The sequence below is a fragment of the Phodopus roborovskii genome, unplaced genomic scaffold (assembly GCF_943737965.1).
Source record: "Phodopus roborovskii unplaced genomic scaffold, PHOROB, whole genome shotgun sequence".
NCBI lineage: Eukaryota > Metazoa > Chordata > Mammalia > Rodentia > Cricetidae > Phodopus > Phodopus roborovskii.
This window is the reverse complement of record NW_026126583.1, coordinates 5,089,255-5,105,555: the sequence shown is the minus strand read 5'-3', so window position 1 is coordinate 5,105,555 and position 16,301 is coordinate 5,089,255.

The window sequence follows — 16,301 nt, the reverse complement described above, 5'->3', positions numbered from 1 at the left end:
TTGAGCTAGTCTATCACCTCACCAGTATGTATCCTACGATGCCTAGGAAGGTGTACCCATGTCTTCCAAACGGACTCGCTCTAGCAAAGAAATCATTTGGACGTGTAGAGATGTTATCTTGCTGCATCTGCATTTGTCACCAATACTCTGCTCTTAGGGTGAGAAAGGGACTGAGTGGGTGTGTGGCAGGGACATTTTGGTGGCCACATTCTGCTGTGGCTGTGATACGGCTGGCCCTCCCTTGAAGGGAAGCAGGTTTTATTGCCCATGGTATCCAGGATAGAGTTTACTATTGTCAATATACACAGGCAGAGCACACAGCATTTCATGTCCTATCACTCATGTTTCCTTATTTATGCCTTGAACTCTAAGCTTAGGCTAGTTTTCCTCCACCCTACCAAAAAAAAAAAAAAAAATGAAGGAGCAAAACCTGACCCCAAATGTCTCTACCCAAAGCACTGCAAACCCTTGTAATTCAGCGAAGCCCATCCTGATCTAAACTTTGCCTTTAGGTTTGTTTCAAGCCACTTTTTCCTCTCCCAGTGTAAGAAATGAAGGGGGGGGGGGGGAAGGCCCTTTTAAAGATAACCAAGAAAGAAAGAGTCCAAGTCTTATTTTTCTACCATACATTGCAGATCCTATCTCGCGTCCAACAAGAATGAGCTGGCTGCACACAGACGAAACTGCGCATGGCGACAATGCCTGGGACACCTGATGGCTGAGCTTTGGCTTTCTTTCCTTCTGAGGCTCCTCTTGATTTTCAGCCACACACCCCACCCCTTGTAGCACAGCCCACCTGTAGAGGTGTGACAACTCCACCGAAGTGAGGGTTACCCTTCCCACAGGGCAGTATCATTTCAGCACAGGGATCATGGACGGAAGGCTAAAAAGAAACGGAAATGGACCAGGGCTGGCCATTCATCCATCTACCCACAGACTGTCTACCTCATGATCGCCCGCCCCCACCTCGGACTATCATAATGAGAACCAAATCACGCAGCCCAGGTACCTAGAAAGTGCTCCATACCTACATTATCAGCTCTAGCCTCCTTGATGCCCAGCGGGGGGGGGGGGGAGCAGTGGCGGGGTGGGGGGCATCAAGACTGAGTATCTTTCCAGGATTTCCAGGTTGACAAGGGACAGAGAAGGCAGTCAACCCATCAAGGCCAAAATGCACGTTATCTTTTCTACAACACAGTGAGTAAAAATTGTGTGTTCATGTGCATACAAAAGTGTGCATGTAGATAGAGGGCAGAGGGCAGCCTTGGGTGCTACCCACCTAATTTTTTGAGACCGAGTCTTTCATTGAGATCTGGTGCTTGAGGATTTGACGAGGTTGGAAGACTAGTGAGGCCCACTGGTTCCCTGGGGATCAAACTGAAGCATTTATGCTTATACACCAAATGCTTTACCAACTGAGCCCATCTCTCCAGCCCAAAGAATGAGACTTTAATGACAAGATGCAGGATGCCACCCACCCAGCAGCCCGCAAGGCGGGGATCTGGCTGTTGTCGTAAGATGCTGAGCCATCAGATGGCCAGGCTGGATTCCTGAACCATGAACAGAATGTCTTGTTCCCTGAGAAACAATTCAACGTTCACCTCGGGGCTGCAGAGGACTTGATCTACCGAGCTAGCCCTTCCTTTCTCAGACTTTTTCAACTATTGTAAATGGAAACAATGTACTTAGGAAGTATAGATAGCCTGGCTTCTTAAAAAGTTCACAGAAAGAGCAAAACATTTGTGACAATCACAGAGAGGGTTCTGATGGCTGGTGGCTAGAGCCCCACCTTGGACAATGCAGACTCTCCAGAGACTGGCAATATTTGAATAAAAGTCAACACCAGCACTGATGACCTCAGTAATGTGTATTAGAAAGACAGGGGGAAAAAAAAACTGAGTTAAGCCTGGTCAATTCAATTTTTAATCTCCCAATCATTCAAGAAACTCCACCCATCTTCGAGTCTCACAAACCCGTAATTGGTCCTCCTCCCTTTCTGACTGGCTCTGCATTCAGATGGCATTTGCTAGTCTGCTGAAGCTCTGTCCCCTCTACATAACCTCATCATTTGCTACTTCCACAATTATCCCACTGATATAATTACTGCCATCGTGACTCCAGCAGCTATTTGCTGCACTATAATTTCCAGATGAATTTCTGGTGAAGAAACAAAATAGCCACAGTAAGATAATTAATTACAACTCTATTATTACTATATCAAAGAGTGGCTGGAATAAAAAAATCCCCAGACTTCTGAGGATGTGTTTCTAATACATCGCTGTAGTGGATAAACAATTAGTTAGCTTTCTTTGTTTCTCAGAGCATCTTGTTTTCGTTGGCACATCCCAACAACCACTACTATACTTTGTGTGTATGTGTGAATGCACATGTGTGTGGTGTGCATATGTGAGGGCATGTATATGCATATATAGAGACCACAGATCAGCATGGCTATTTTTCTGTATACTCATTTCTTTTGAAATGGGATTTCTCCCTGAACTTAGAGCTCACTAACTGAGAATTGCTGCCTGCCCAACAAGCCACCAGGATCACTTGTCTCTTTTTCCCTGGCCCTGGGATCACAGCACACCACACCCAACATTTTAGGAGGATGCTGGGATCTAAACCCAAACCCTCATGCTTGTACAGCAAACACTTTACCCACTGAGCCATCTTCCCAACCCCATTGCTACAAAGATTGCAATTTATTACAACAGAGAGCCTGTCGATGCTAACAACCATGTGATGCAGGGCCTCCACCCTCATTTCCCCCCACTTTCTAGAACAATCAGAGCAGTTGCTGTGCCTTCTACCCGATCCTCTCAGAAGACAGCAGTTACCACACAGACTTTTGACTGGTCAAAGTGCACAGAATAAGTGAATGTGGAGTGTTCAGCCCTGAATGGAATGTACACATTCCCCCTCCGAAGACTCGGGGGTCTTTGGGGAGGAGGGGACAGAAAGACTGTAAGAGACGGAGGTTGTAGATGACATCAAGGAAATCGTGGGTTTTGCACACAACAGGGCAGTTGCACAAGATCTGTTTGAGCCCATGTCAGACAAAATCCCAGTGTGAGGATGTGGAGATGAGGAGGGGCCTGAACTCTAGCTGAGGAGCTATAGCATTTGACAGCTTCTGGGACAGGTAAAGTCAGTTTACTTTAATGGCCTGGCAGGTCAATCGCGTGCCAAGAGGAGTTGGGCAACACAAACTGGACTTGGTGAGAAAAATAAAATAGAAAGTTCAAAGTTCAGTTGGAATAGAGGGGAAGGTAGGTGGGGAGGGTAGACATAGGAGGGTTTGAGGGATGGGGTGAACACTGATCAAAGTGCATTGTGTGAAATTCTAAAAAAAAAAAATAATAATGAAAATACTTAAAAATATATAACCTATTTCTAAATTACTATGACAATCCAAGTGGAAAATACTGACAGGGCCTGGTAAAGTGCTTGGGATTTAATGCCTGTAAGTAGTTAGTTTCCAACTTTCAAAGGTGCAAATACCAAAGTTACTTACAACCTAAAATTTGTATTCAAAACTTACAATCTCCATATTTAAAACCTGGTTGGGACTACCACTGCCATTTGCACTGTGTGTGTGTGTGTGTGTGTGTGTGTGTGTGTGTGTGTGCCTGTGATGTACACTTGGATACACATGCATGGACATGTGCCTGTTGGGGGAGGTTAGAGGCCAGCCACGGGCATCAGTTCTCAGGACTCCATCCACCTTCTTTTGGAGACAGGACTTTCCTTGGCCGGAAACTCACAGATTCGCTGGCTAGCCCATGAGCCCCAAGATCCGCCCATCACCACCTTCCCAGACTGTGACTACAAGTGTGTGCTACTTTGCCCAGCTTTTTGCAGGAATGTTAGGGATGGGACTTGAGTCTACATGCTCACATAACAAAGCACTTCACTGGCTGGCAGATCTCCCCAGACCATCCTTTGTTCCTTTTACAGGTCCACACAGTAGGGTTTGATTATGCAAAGTTACTTTTAAGGGAACAGTTCAGTGATAGAAGGCAAACTTAGCATACTCAAAGCCCTGGGTTCCAATTCTATACCCCCCTGTGTGTGTCCCACACAAAGAGAGAGAGAAAGAGAGAGAGACTCACACGTCAATGTCTCCTAAGTAATAAACACATTTAACTAAGCCAGTGGCAATAACTAACCCATTATAATTCTGACTATGCACCCAGCTAGCATGCTGTAATTAGTGTATATAAAGATAAAAGACTTTCTTGGTGATAGATCCGTCAATCAACCAGTACTATGGCAGACACAATATCCAAAATAGTGTTGGGGGAAATGTTACAAACAGTAAGATAAAAAGTATGGCATCACTATGGCCCTTAAGGAGACTTGAAACTAGGTAGAAACACAATGTTTCACACTTTTAATAGTAAAAAGAACTAGCCAGATTGGCCAGGCTCCGCCTTCAAAGAACCCACATCTGTCACCGCCCTGGTCAGCAGCTGGGTGTCCACAGGCAATGACAAGGCCTTCAGGATGGTGGAGGTAGCCTCTGAAGGAGGTAGTGAAGGGAGAGTCAGCATTTGCATAAGGTAGAATAAAGGGCAAGATTCCTAAGGTGTCAACAGCTCAGGCATTGTCTGGGGCCTGGAGAATTAACCAGCTTGCATGGAGAGATCACCTTCCACCTGAGTCCCTATGCCCCAGGCAACCACAGAAACTAGTTTTATGCACAGTCTAGAAAACATTTTAAGTAGTTTAAATCCAGGAGAAATCAAAATCAATCTGGTAGCAATAAATATAAATTATCCTATAGCTCCAATATAATGCCATTCATTTCAGTGCATGCAGACATTCTCTCAAAAAAAAATTTTTTTTTTTTTCCTTTTCTCCTTTGTTCTGTCAGCTTTTTGACCTATGTCCTTCTAAGGACAACTTTCCAGGGAGCCCTTCTCACTGTGAACAGTGTGGTTTAGCCTGAGTCATGTGGACATTTGGACATGGGCTCCCACAGGTCCTGCTGACCTCTACTCAATGCCATTCCCAAGGTCAACACTGATTTCTCTGAGTCTGCCCTTTAACTGTAATTTGTCAACACTCTGACTGAAAAAAAAAAAAAAAAAAACAAAAAAAAAACAAAAAAAAACCATTGGCCTGCTTCTTACCATTGGGCCACACCCACAATTCTATGGATTTCACCTCTGAGGCCCTGGGATACTCCTTTACCTTCCCACTCTTGCTGCCTGCCCTCCCCTGGGCTCAGACCCTCCCTGTACCTGAGGGCCTGGGGGGGGGGTAGCCTCATCTTCCCTACCCCCTCGCCCGCCTCTGCTGTTGGATTCATCCTCTGAAAACAGCTTCGTGCTCACCCCCTCCTCCTGATGTAAAACACATCTTCCTGCCAAACAACTGCCAAGGCCCCGTTCTAACCAACGGTCCCCCTCCTTCACCACACATCTCTACTGCCTCCTCCATGCTCCAGCCAGGCACCCTGTTTGCTGTCCAGAGGATAAGATGCACCCTGCCCTACTTCCTGCAGATATTTACTGCCCCAGAAATACCTTCCCCACCTGCCTGTCAAACATCCTGACAATTGCTACTTAGTCTTCAAAGGATGTTGGATACTTTTATACACAAAGCTTCCCTAAGTCCTCTGACTGGAAATTACAACCCCCCCCAGCAAAAAAAAAAAAAATGCCCTATTATTTGATCCATTTGCATTCCATGTGCAAAAATGTTTACTCCTGTAAGGTAACCCCTTTCAATAAAAGAAATCAATCACCTTGCTGACTTAGGACCTTCTGACATGAAATGTTACAGAACACATGACGTAAAATGCATCAGCCAAGTTAGGAAACACCCTGATCCTCAAGCAGCCATGCTAAGAAGAATATTTTCATTGCCACATACAGGTGTCTGTTACAGAGATGAAGTTAGAAATCTCTGAAGCAGCATTCTGCAGCAGCAACATGGACCAACAACTCTAGAGCCCTCGGCTTCGGGTTCTTGTCCCAGCTCTGTGACCATGGGAGAGACATTTAACTTCTATACCTGACTGCCCTCATCTGCATTTCGGCACTCCCAACACAACCTTCTACCTTTCCCTGTGGGGCCGTTGTGAGGTTTAGACACATACACGAAACACAGAACGTCACAAGTAACTGGTACCACTGATGGTAGCTATTTTTATTTTACTGTCGTGGAAATGTTTTCGATAGACAGATACAGGCATTTGGTAGGTTACGTGTCTAGCAGCATTGTTACTAGAAGGGGACTCCACTGTCTTGTTGTCACATCTGATTGTATTCTGTAGCCTGGGTTGTGACAGACTGGGAAGGTGACATACATTGGAGAGGCCCTCTGTAGAATGGACTGAGCCCTGTGCAACAGACCAGTCATGTGAGGCTCTGAGTCAAACCAACAGAGAGCTTGCGGCAACCAAAAGGCTGCTATACAATAGCCATTGTCTCCTATAAATACCCCTATTGTTGTCACCAGATGGGCACCCAAGGAAACCACTGGACTTACACATTTTGGCCAATGATTCCACATAAACACAAGCGCAGATAATTGCTACAAAAGAGACCTAGAGCTCTACAGTGAGTTTAGTCTGATAAGCAAGCTCTGTGCCCAGGATTTTAAGCCAAGGTATTTAGCTGAACTTAGCATACCGGGGTCTGTTTCAAAGATGTTCCAATGATACAGTGATTCGTTTATTAATGGTGTGGTTAATTGCTGTGACTGGGGGGGGGGTGTCAACATCCATCACTCCCCTCCCCCCAAACGTTAAGATACATTAAACACACGCCACCACAAGTGTTTCAGCCTGGCCTTATGGTACAGACTTATACACATGACACAAGATCAAAACAGCTAGAAAACTTGGTATTTTATTACTTTTTACTCAGAGTCCAGGGCTACTTTCATATCCAAATGATTTAGTGCTAGGGATCACAAACTCATTTCGCCATCCTAATTTTAGACAGAATACATCAATTATAAGAATTATAGCAAGCAGTCTGATACTACATAAAACAAACACAAAAACTCTGACCCTTGTCCCATGATGCCTGGAATCCCTGCTTTCCCTCATACCTGAAAGACTGGCCTAGATGCTTCAGCTAGTTTTCTTAATCCAAGTGTCAGGAAAGGTAAGTCAGGGTACACTGAAGGCCAAAGCAAGTATCTCCAAATCTCAGTAGCCTCATGCAAAAATGGCTCCACCTTGCATTCTAAGTAGCTGAATATTAGGGATTCTGTTCCACATGCTCATTTGGGGATCCAAGCTTCTTCCATTTGCTATCTATCATATACTAGGGATCCAGAGACCTTCCTGGACCCACAACCACTGATAAGTAGGTCAGAGGGAGAGCAGTTATAAAAACCCCTCTCTAAGCTTTATCATATGTCTGTATATATCCCATGATGATAAGCAATTGCTATGTTCTACGTAGACACAAAAAGGGGACGTTTAATTGGGGGTAATTTTATTTCCTAATGTCTATAAATTTCTCTGATTTCCAGGGACACTATTAAATGTCCCACAGCACAATTGGGTGCCTCCACAACAAAGAAATGTCCAATCCCAATCCCATTGTGAAACTGCTGAGATTTCAATGAGCTAGTCTCTGTGACGGTCATATCCATGTCCACGCTGGAGTCCGTTATCACTTCCTAGTAATCAACCCCAGCAAACCCACATCAGTCATCCATTCATCTGCTTGCCCCTCCATCTGCACTCCTTACCAAGCCAGCGTCCCAACAACCAAAGAGTTCCTATGGAACAGGGATGGCAACCTTATGCAGAGTTACCAGAGACAGAGAGAGAGAGAGAGAGAGAGAGAGAGAGAGAGAGAGAGATTAATAGGAACAAGAGGAAGGAAAGCGATTCTTACTCTGGGAGTCAGGAGGAGACCTACAGATGGGTGAAATGGAGTGAAACTTTCGGGGCCACAACCTACAGCTCTTCCTCAGCGTGCAAGGAACTGCATGAATCAAGGAACGGGGTTGTCAAAGGACAAGACATGGTTTTTCCTGATATGAGGGGCAATGGTAAGAGAAGAGGGCTGTAAAATGCTTTTCTGTTCAAATGTGGGGTTGTGGTACTGCATCCAAGAAAGGTGTCGTTCCTGATGTGGGATATACCAAACATTAACTTTCAAAGAGTAGCCATGTAGAAACAATTCACACCGCCAGACTTCACAGACACTGCCCAGCACAGCACAATGTTCAATACTGAAACCCACACCTAATCTCCTGAAAGGATTTGACACCAATGTTTTCAAAGATGGCCCTTGAGTCACCACAGACTCTGGTTCTTTTACTAAACTATGTGGCACCAAAGCATCTTTTAATACATTTCCCTCACTCCCATTTTGAGTATGGCTCACACGGGGTGGGCAAGAGCTGTGGAGATAGCTAAAGTGATAAAGTGTTTGCCACAAGCAGCAAGGATGAATCAGAGCCCCAAGACCTGAATTTAAAAGCCAGGTATGGTGCTGCACACTTGTAGGTTCAGTGCTGGGGACTTAGGGATATGTGGGCCCCTGGGTCTTGCTAGCCAGCCAGCCTAGTCTACTTTTTAACAAAACTCAGAACAACAGAAACCAAAGTTGGATGTCATCTGAAAAGCAACACTTGAGATAACCCTCTGGTGTTCGCACACACATATACACACATACCCATGAATACACACAAAACATGACAGATGTGACTGCATCACCCAGGGCCAAAGCCTTCTCTGGCATGAACCTGCCATGTATCCTGGGACAAGTCACATGGCTTTCCCAAGTTCTAGTCTCCCAGTCAGACAGGATAGACACAATCTGTCACACTTGTGCTGTAGCTAATACCGCTACCCACCTAACGCCTCTCAGTTTTTTTAATTATATTTTATAACTCTACATGCAATAGCCTACCATGATGTGGGATGTTCTGCTGTATGTTGCGTATATGTGTTGCTTTTATTGATTGATAAAGAAAGCTGATGGCCATGGAGAAAAGCTGATTTGGCCAATGGCCATGGAGAATAGAACCAGGTGGGAAATCCAAACAAAATTATAGAGAGAAAGAAGATGAAGTCAGGGAGATGCCATGTAGCCACAGGAGAAGAAAGATGTGAGGTAGCAAGCCACGAGCCTCGTGGTAAAATAGAAAAAGAAATCAGTTAATTTAATTGCGAGAGCTAGTCAAAAAAAATATAATTAATATTAAGCCTCAGAGTGATTGCTTTAGAAGCAGCTGCAGGACTGGGCAGAACACATTAAGCTTCCTTTCACACTACCGTGTCATTTGGGGGACGTTATCACTGAGCAACTTCTTCAACATGCTTTGAGTAAGACGCTGGTGATATGAATCCGAGATCACCACATAACCAGCAGATTTCTGATGCTGAGACTAAAACTGAACTTTATAAATACTTTCACTCCCCTCCCTGCTTAACCCTCCTTCCATCATTGTCTTCTACCTCCTGTGATTCACTGTGGAGAGACAAAGTATATTCAACTATTAAGTACTGCAGGTTATATAGAACACCACCAGTTACCTAGCATAAAAAACTCATAAAAGGAATAAAGTTGTTTCTTTACAAGTCAGCATCACCAGGGGGAAAATAAATAAGAAGAGTGGCCTAGAGAGGCCACAGGACAACTGCTTCCACAGAGAGTGGAAAGGATTCGAGATGGCCACAGGCAGCCCCTTTGCAAGGTTGGGATCTAGAGCAAACCACATTTGCCTTCATGAAAATGGCTAGCAGGACCTTGTGGTGCCACCTCACATGGAATCAAATTGCAAGGGAGGCAAGTGGCACTGGTTAAATCTGTCTATACTTCAAAACTGATTAGTGCTGCCCTCCCAATGTACAAGGGATTCTATAATGTCCAGATGGCATCTCTCTTTCAATTTGTGTTGCAGACTGGACTTGGCCATGAGGGAATGCTGTTCTATGAGGTACAATAGAAAAGAGAAGGTTTGGAAACCTCCAAGGGCAGGATATGAAATCTAACATAGGTGGGGTTTTTTTTTTTTTTTTTTTTTTTGATTGTTTGTTTGTTTGTTTTTGTTCCTTCTTAGTGAAGGCATTTTCTGTGGGAAACTAACAAACATCTTGTAGGGAAGTGTGACTACTACCTAAAGATAAGGTTTACAGTGTGTTTTAAAATAAGGAGACATGGAAAAAAAATAAAATGGGTTTAAAAAGACAAAGAGGAACTGGGTGTAGTGGCAAACGCCTTTAATCCCAGCACTTGAGAGACAGAGGCAAGCAGATCTTGTGATTTCAAAGTAAACATGGTATGCAGAGTACATTCCAGGACAGATAAGAGATACACAGAGAAATCCCGTCTCAAAAAATGAAAAAATAAAAGTAAAATAAACAGTAATAATAAAGCCACGTAAAGATGAAAAGCTCAGAGAGAATCTGGTTACTGTATACTATTGTGTTGTCTCTGCATTGTTTGACTGCTGAGAAAATAACAACAACTGCTAAAGGAAATGCTGCTGCATTAATTCAATTTATATATTTTAAAAATGCTTTGACTCAAAAATGTAAGTTCAAGGACAAGTTACTTGGGAAAAGGATTTCTAATTTTGTTTCCACAGAAAATAAAAAGCTGTGGATTCCTTCCAGACTAATGTGGTTTGATCAAGCCAGACCCCCTGAAACAGCGTTCCTGGTGATCCAACATTCAAAATAGCTTGGACAAAGCAGCCTCGCAGACTACAACCAGGATGTCTGTGTCTTCTTAGGATTCCCCCATGACAGCACCCTTTACCAGCAGGAAGTAGTTTAGAAAGAACGATGCCCAAATTCCCAAATTTTGTTTATAAATGTTTGTTTTCATTTAAATGGGGTTGGTTATAAATGGTTAATGATCACAACCAATATTGTTTTAAAGGTAAAAAGGGGATTATGGTTTAGATATGAATACTTTGTTTTGGAATAGATTTTCATTTATTGCTACAATTTAAGGTCAATGTTGTGATATGTATATTTCTCTTCTTGTTTAGGTATTGTGTTTATATAGCTCATTTAAAAATGTAATGTGTAATTTAGTACAGATTTTAGATAGTTACCTATAATAGTCAAAACTTATAGCTAGGTGAGTTAGGTTTTCTAGGTATGCAGAGATGTATTTGAGATAGATAGGCCTTCTTCAAACCTTTCAAAGACCTACATAATATGGCATTTAAAATGGTTTAGGGTTTTTCTTGACAATGAGACATAATTGTTCCTGGCAACACCACCTGCGTCAGAAAGGAAGATGGACATTGAAGAAACTCGTTATAGAGTTTGCTTTCAATATGGCAAGACTAGCCATTTGGACAAGATACTGCTCTTGTCTGGACTGTTTGACTTTATGCTGTATAAACTGGACATGCAGGACCCACAGGAAAGTGACTGCTGATTCAAGATGGACATTGCTACAGAGTTCCTGCTTCATGGAAGAGTCTGCCAGACAGTCTGCAGGACACAGAGGAAAGTGACGGACAAGCTGCCAATAAAAGAAGACAGATTAAAGTTTCCTGCTTTGCTGAAGAGTCTGCCAGACACACTATGGCCTATGGGCTGAAGATGGAAGATTACAAAAGTACTTCGGGTGACCAGGCAGTGAGTTGTCTCTGTCATTTCTAGAGTTTATAAATTATCCTTCTGTGGTCTTTGATGGAGTTGAAGACAGATAGTTATGGTTATAGTTTTCCTTAGTTAAGCTTAAAGATAAGTTACATATATGATTTTAGACTCACAAATATAGGATAGATGATAGAATAGTTTCTTTTAATCTTGCTAAATGTTAATGGACTAAATATGGTTAACTGTGATTCTTATTTGATAACTGTTGTGTTATATATTTTGCTATGTTAAGCTTAAAACCCTTCTTTTTATTTAGACAGAAAAGAGGAGATGATGGGAGATGTCATCCTGTATATGTTTCTCATACTGGTTAATAAATAAAGCACTGTTGGCCAATAGGAAAGGAAGATAGGAGGGACTAGGAGACAAGGAGGAAGAGGAAGTAGGAGCGAAGATGGAGAATCTGGAGAGAATAGAACTGCTAGCCGCCTCTCGCTGGTAAGACCACGTGGAAATACATAGAAATTGGTTAATAATTAAGACAGAGCTAGCCGATAAGAAACTAGTACCTGGCCAACAGTATAATATCAAATACAGAGTTTCTGTGTGTTATTTGGGGCTGGCGCAGCAGCGGGACAAGACCAGTGGCAGCAGGCAGAAAAACCCATACTCGTTACACCTCAGTTACTATTTTGTTATATAACCTAAGGGTAGATGAGCAATTAGTTGTAATAGAGCTGGCTCTACCATTGGAAAGAAAAGTAAACTACCAACTAAACTAGCATTGAGCATTTTGCATTTAGAAAGGCTATTCACTAAATGCAATCTGTTCACCCAAGATTCCCCCTTGCACAGGTAAGCTATTTATTTGCCTTTTACTTAGGTGAGGGAATAAGGAAATCCAGCTCTTCAACACACAGTGAACATGATGCCTTAGTGGTCATGATGATTCCACAGAGGAAAAAATGGGACATGTGCCTTACAATTACTTCCCATGCTGCATGCATGAGGGTTACAGAAGAAACAACCACCAAATGAACTACAGTTGCTGGAAATCCATCGCAGACTCTGCTCCCAACAGCATAGTAGCCTTGGATGCACAACTATCCTTCCCAAGAAGAAAGAGAACACAGGGGTTATCGTCTAACACATCAGGGAAATAGGAAGAGAATCTGTGGGACTAAAAGTCTTAGCAGCTTCCTCCCAAGAGATAGTAGAGCATGAAGCCAAGCCTGGTTCACTTCCTATCCCCAGGTGCTATAGCAGATGCATAACGAAATCCCTCTGGAATTCCTGGGAAGAAAGCACTGAGACTTGTGTGTATAGCATCCCCAGACCAGCCCACGCTTCTATCATGTTTATACGTTGGGCAAGTTCCAGAAACATCCTTGCGTCGAACAAAAGACAAGACAGTTTGATTGTCCACTGGGTGGTGTGACTTCCCTAAGAAGAAAAACATAGAATACAGACACCCACATAAATATACTTCAGATGCCACTGCACACAAGACAGCGAAGTACATCTAGATACAAACCCTCCAAATCACCAGAGACCCAGTGGGGTGTGGTTCAACAGTGGTGGTGATTGGCTAACACAGCCTGGCCAGGACCTCCAGGTACGAGGTCCCACTCCTTCCTTGTGTGGCCCTTTATGTGATTTCTAAAGAACTGACTGATTCCAACAAGTCTTCATTGGGTGGTTACCATGTCCCTAGCCTTGGACAACAGCCTGGAATAGCTCAGCAGCAGACACTGTTAAGGGTGATTCTGAAATAGCTCATTAGCGTGCTATTTCTAGTATATATTTATATATTTATTATAGTACCTGGTTTCTTTGTCTTCATTAAATGGTCTTTAAAAAAACAAACAAAAACAATCTGTAACAGCAAGAAAAAGATACATTCCAAAATGTAGATTCCTAAGCAAAGAAGCTAACACCATCAGGCTATCTTCTCTCTTCTCAGCCTAACTTCTCCTGACGTCACCTTCCTCATGCCAGAGCTGGTTAAATGCCTACAATGTCTGCTTCAGGGTGGCAAACAGCAATCATAATACACAGCTGGACTTGCATACAGAAAGGCAATTTAACCCAGTTTTCTTATGACTATTTAGCTTTAAAATGGACTTTCATGACCTAGGTGTTCCTCTGTAATAGACGAACTTGGGCAAACTCTCTCTGTACAAGAAACCTGAGCAGACCAATGAAGCTCTGACAAGGGTGAGCCATCCTACCGACTCCTGGACCCTCCATTTTCCTATCAGACCACAGCAGCGGTCCCAAAGCATTGCCATTTCCTGAGCCTGGGTGCAGGCTCTGCCTTCCAGGAAGAGATTTCACACACTGCTGAAGATTTATCAGATGCCACGGCAGGAGAGCTAGAGCTGACAGTGATGATTCAACGAAGGGAGGGACATGCGTCGACCAGGACTGCTTGAGTACCCATACCTCTGCCCTCTATTTAAACCTAAACCCCATGCCAGTACCCTGAAGATGGACTTGGGCATCACTGAACCACTCCCCAGTGTGCCCACCTGGATAAATCTCTTCTCTCTGCTTTTCACTATCGCTTGCCTCTTCTTTAAAAGTCCTGATTGTTTCTTTGATAGGTGTATGGGTGTCCTCATGCATGTGTGCATATGTGCCTGGTGCTTGTGGAGATCAGAAGGCATTGAAGTTACAGGTGGTTGTGAGCTCCTGTGTGGGTGCTAGGAACTAAATCTGGGTCCTCTGTAAGAGCAGCAAGTGCTCTTAATGGCTGAGCCATTGTTCTGGCCTCTGTTGCTTATCTCTTTAACTGGCCTCTTGAGGATGGTGAAAGAGACCAGCTTGTTAGGGCTGCAAGCCCCAAGCACTAACTAACAACTCTCCAACAAGATCATTCTGGTGTGCCCTTCAGTTGGCTTGGAGAAAAGAGCCAGTGTCCTAAGTCAGCTCAGGCAGCCCTGGCTTCCTCACACTTTTTCTGACTTGTTGCCTCCAGCTGCTTCTAGCTGGCTCTAGTTTCCTCCTGAGAATTAATTCCTCTGAAGCTATAAACCACTTAAGAAAAATGTCATAGAGATGTTCTGATATTTCAATGTTAAGGCGCCAATGACATTGGAGTGCAAAGGGCACTCTTCTGTAAATAGTGTAGGCTATAATTATTTGGGGGTAGTTATCTCCTGGGCTAGCTTACCTACTGGTTAGACCAGGCTTGCTCACTGGTAGGTGGCAGATGATGAATAAAATAGGAGTGAATAATAGCTGCCATTTATTTAGTGCTTGCCACATGTACACATGTTACATAATCTCTCGATAACCTCTCTATCAATATTCTGTCTGTGTCTACAGCTCTCACAACAACTCAAGGAGGTTGTTTTCCTCTCACTTTTAAAATAAAGAAACCAATGCCAAGTCAGACCTTAGTTTCTCAAGGTCAAATTCAATGTCACCACACTTAAAAATATTCCATTGGTCCACACCATTCCAACTAGAGTAGGACCATGTAAACTACATGGTAAGAAATCAAGAATTGGGAGAATAGCTTTGGGTTTACAAAAACAGTGAGTTAAGTAATACACATTGAACTGTAACAAAATAGAGATTTTTGTTAGAACCGTTCCTAGTAAAAGAATAAACACTCACTATTTGAATAAATAGAATTGTTTATCCAATATGTGGCTTACTCACTGGTGATTAATGTTTCAAGTGCTTGGTACATTCCATTGGGATCCTACCTTGGGGGTTCTGAGGTATCAGCACCATGGGGCAAGAATTGATAGGCCCATTCATTCTTGTTATGGCTGGCCCTGCCTAGATGGGTAAGCCATAGGCTACTTTACTAAACAGGCAATCCTCATGCAACAAAAGGCAAATCCTCCAAAGTATACAAATTTCTCTAGTATGATCCTAACTAGTGTTTTGTTTGTTTGTTTGTTTAGTTGGGTTGGTTTCATTTGGTTGTGTTGTTTTTGTAATGGTAGTTATTATTTTGAGAGCTTCTTGTAATCCAGGCTCCTCACTAAGTAACTTGGACTAAACTTGAACTTCTGATCCTGTTGCCTCTATCTCCCTTGGTTCAAAGCCCAAACCAATAAATAAATGAATATGGCAAGGTGGTACACACCTGTAATCCTAGCGCTTGGAAAGTAGAGGAAAGAGTGGAGTTCAAGGTCACTTTTAGCTACATATCAAGAAGTTTGAGGCCAATGTGTACTCTAGACCTTATTTCAATAAATACGGTAAAATAAGTAAGTTCTGAGGTTCAAGTCAAGTGCCACCTTGTCTAAGCTCTCCAATCATTTTTACTCTCACATTATTAAAACCAAAAGAAGCCAATTTGCAGCTGACACACCTGCCAAAGAACATGACATCACACACTGGTTTTGGATCATTTATCCCAGCTCCATTCTCTATCCTTCAGACTGAGAATGTTCCTGTACGAATGCACTGCTACCCAGCTCCTCCCAGAAGCTGAACATACTCCTCTCCTTGGTAATAACACTCTCCTTCAGGACCAATCATATCAGTGCTAGAATCAAAAGAAGCCAGGTTACACAGAGTTAATTACCAGGGAAGATGCAGGACTCAGCCTCATTGCTCAGCCCACCAGGCACAGTCATCACTCATTTGCACAGTCGTCTGGTGGGATGGGAAGTGCTGGTATTGCTTGCAGTGTGTCACCAAGAAGAAGATCGATCGATTGGTTGCTCGATTGACTGATTTTTAAGTAATGGACAAATGCAGGTTGAAAAAAGCTCATTTTGCTGGGATGACC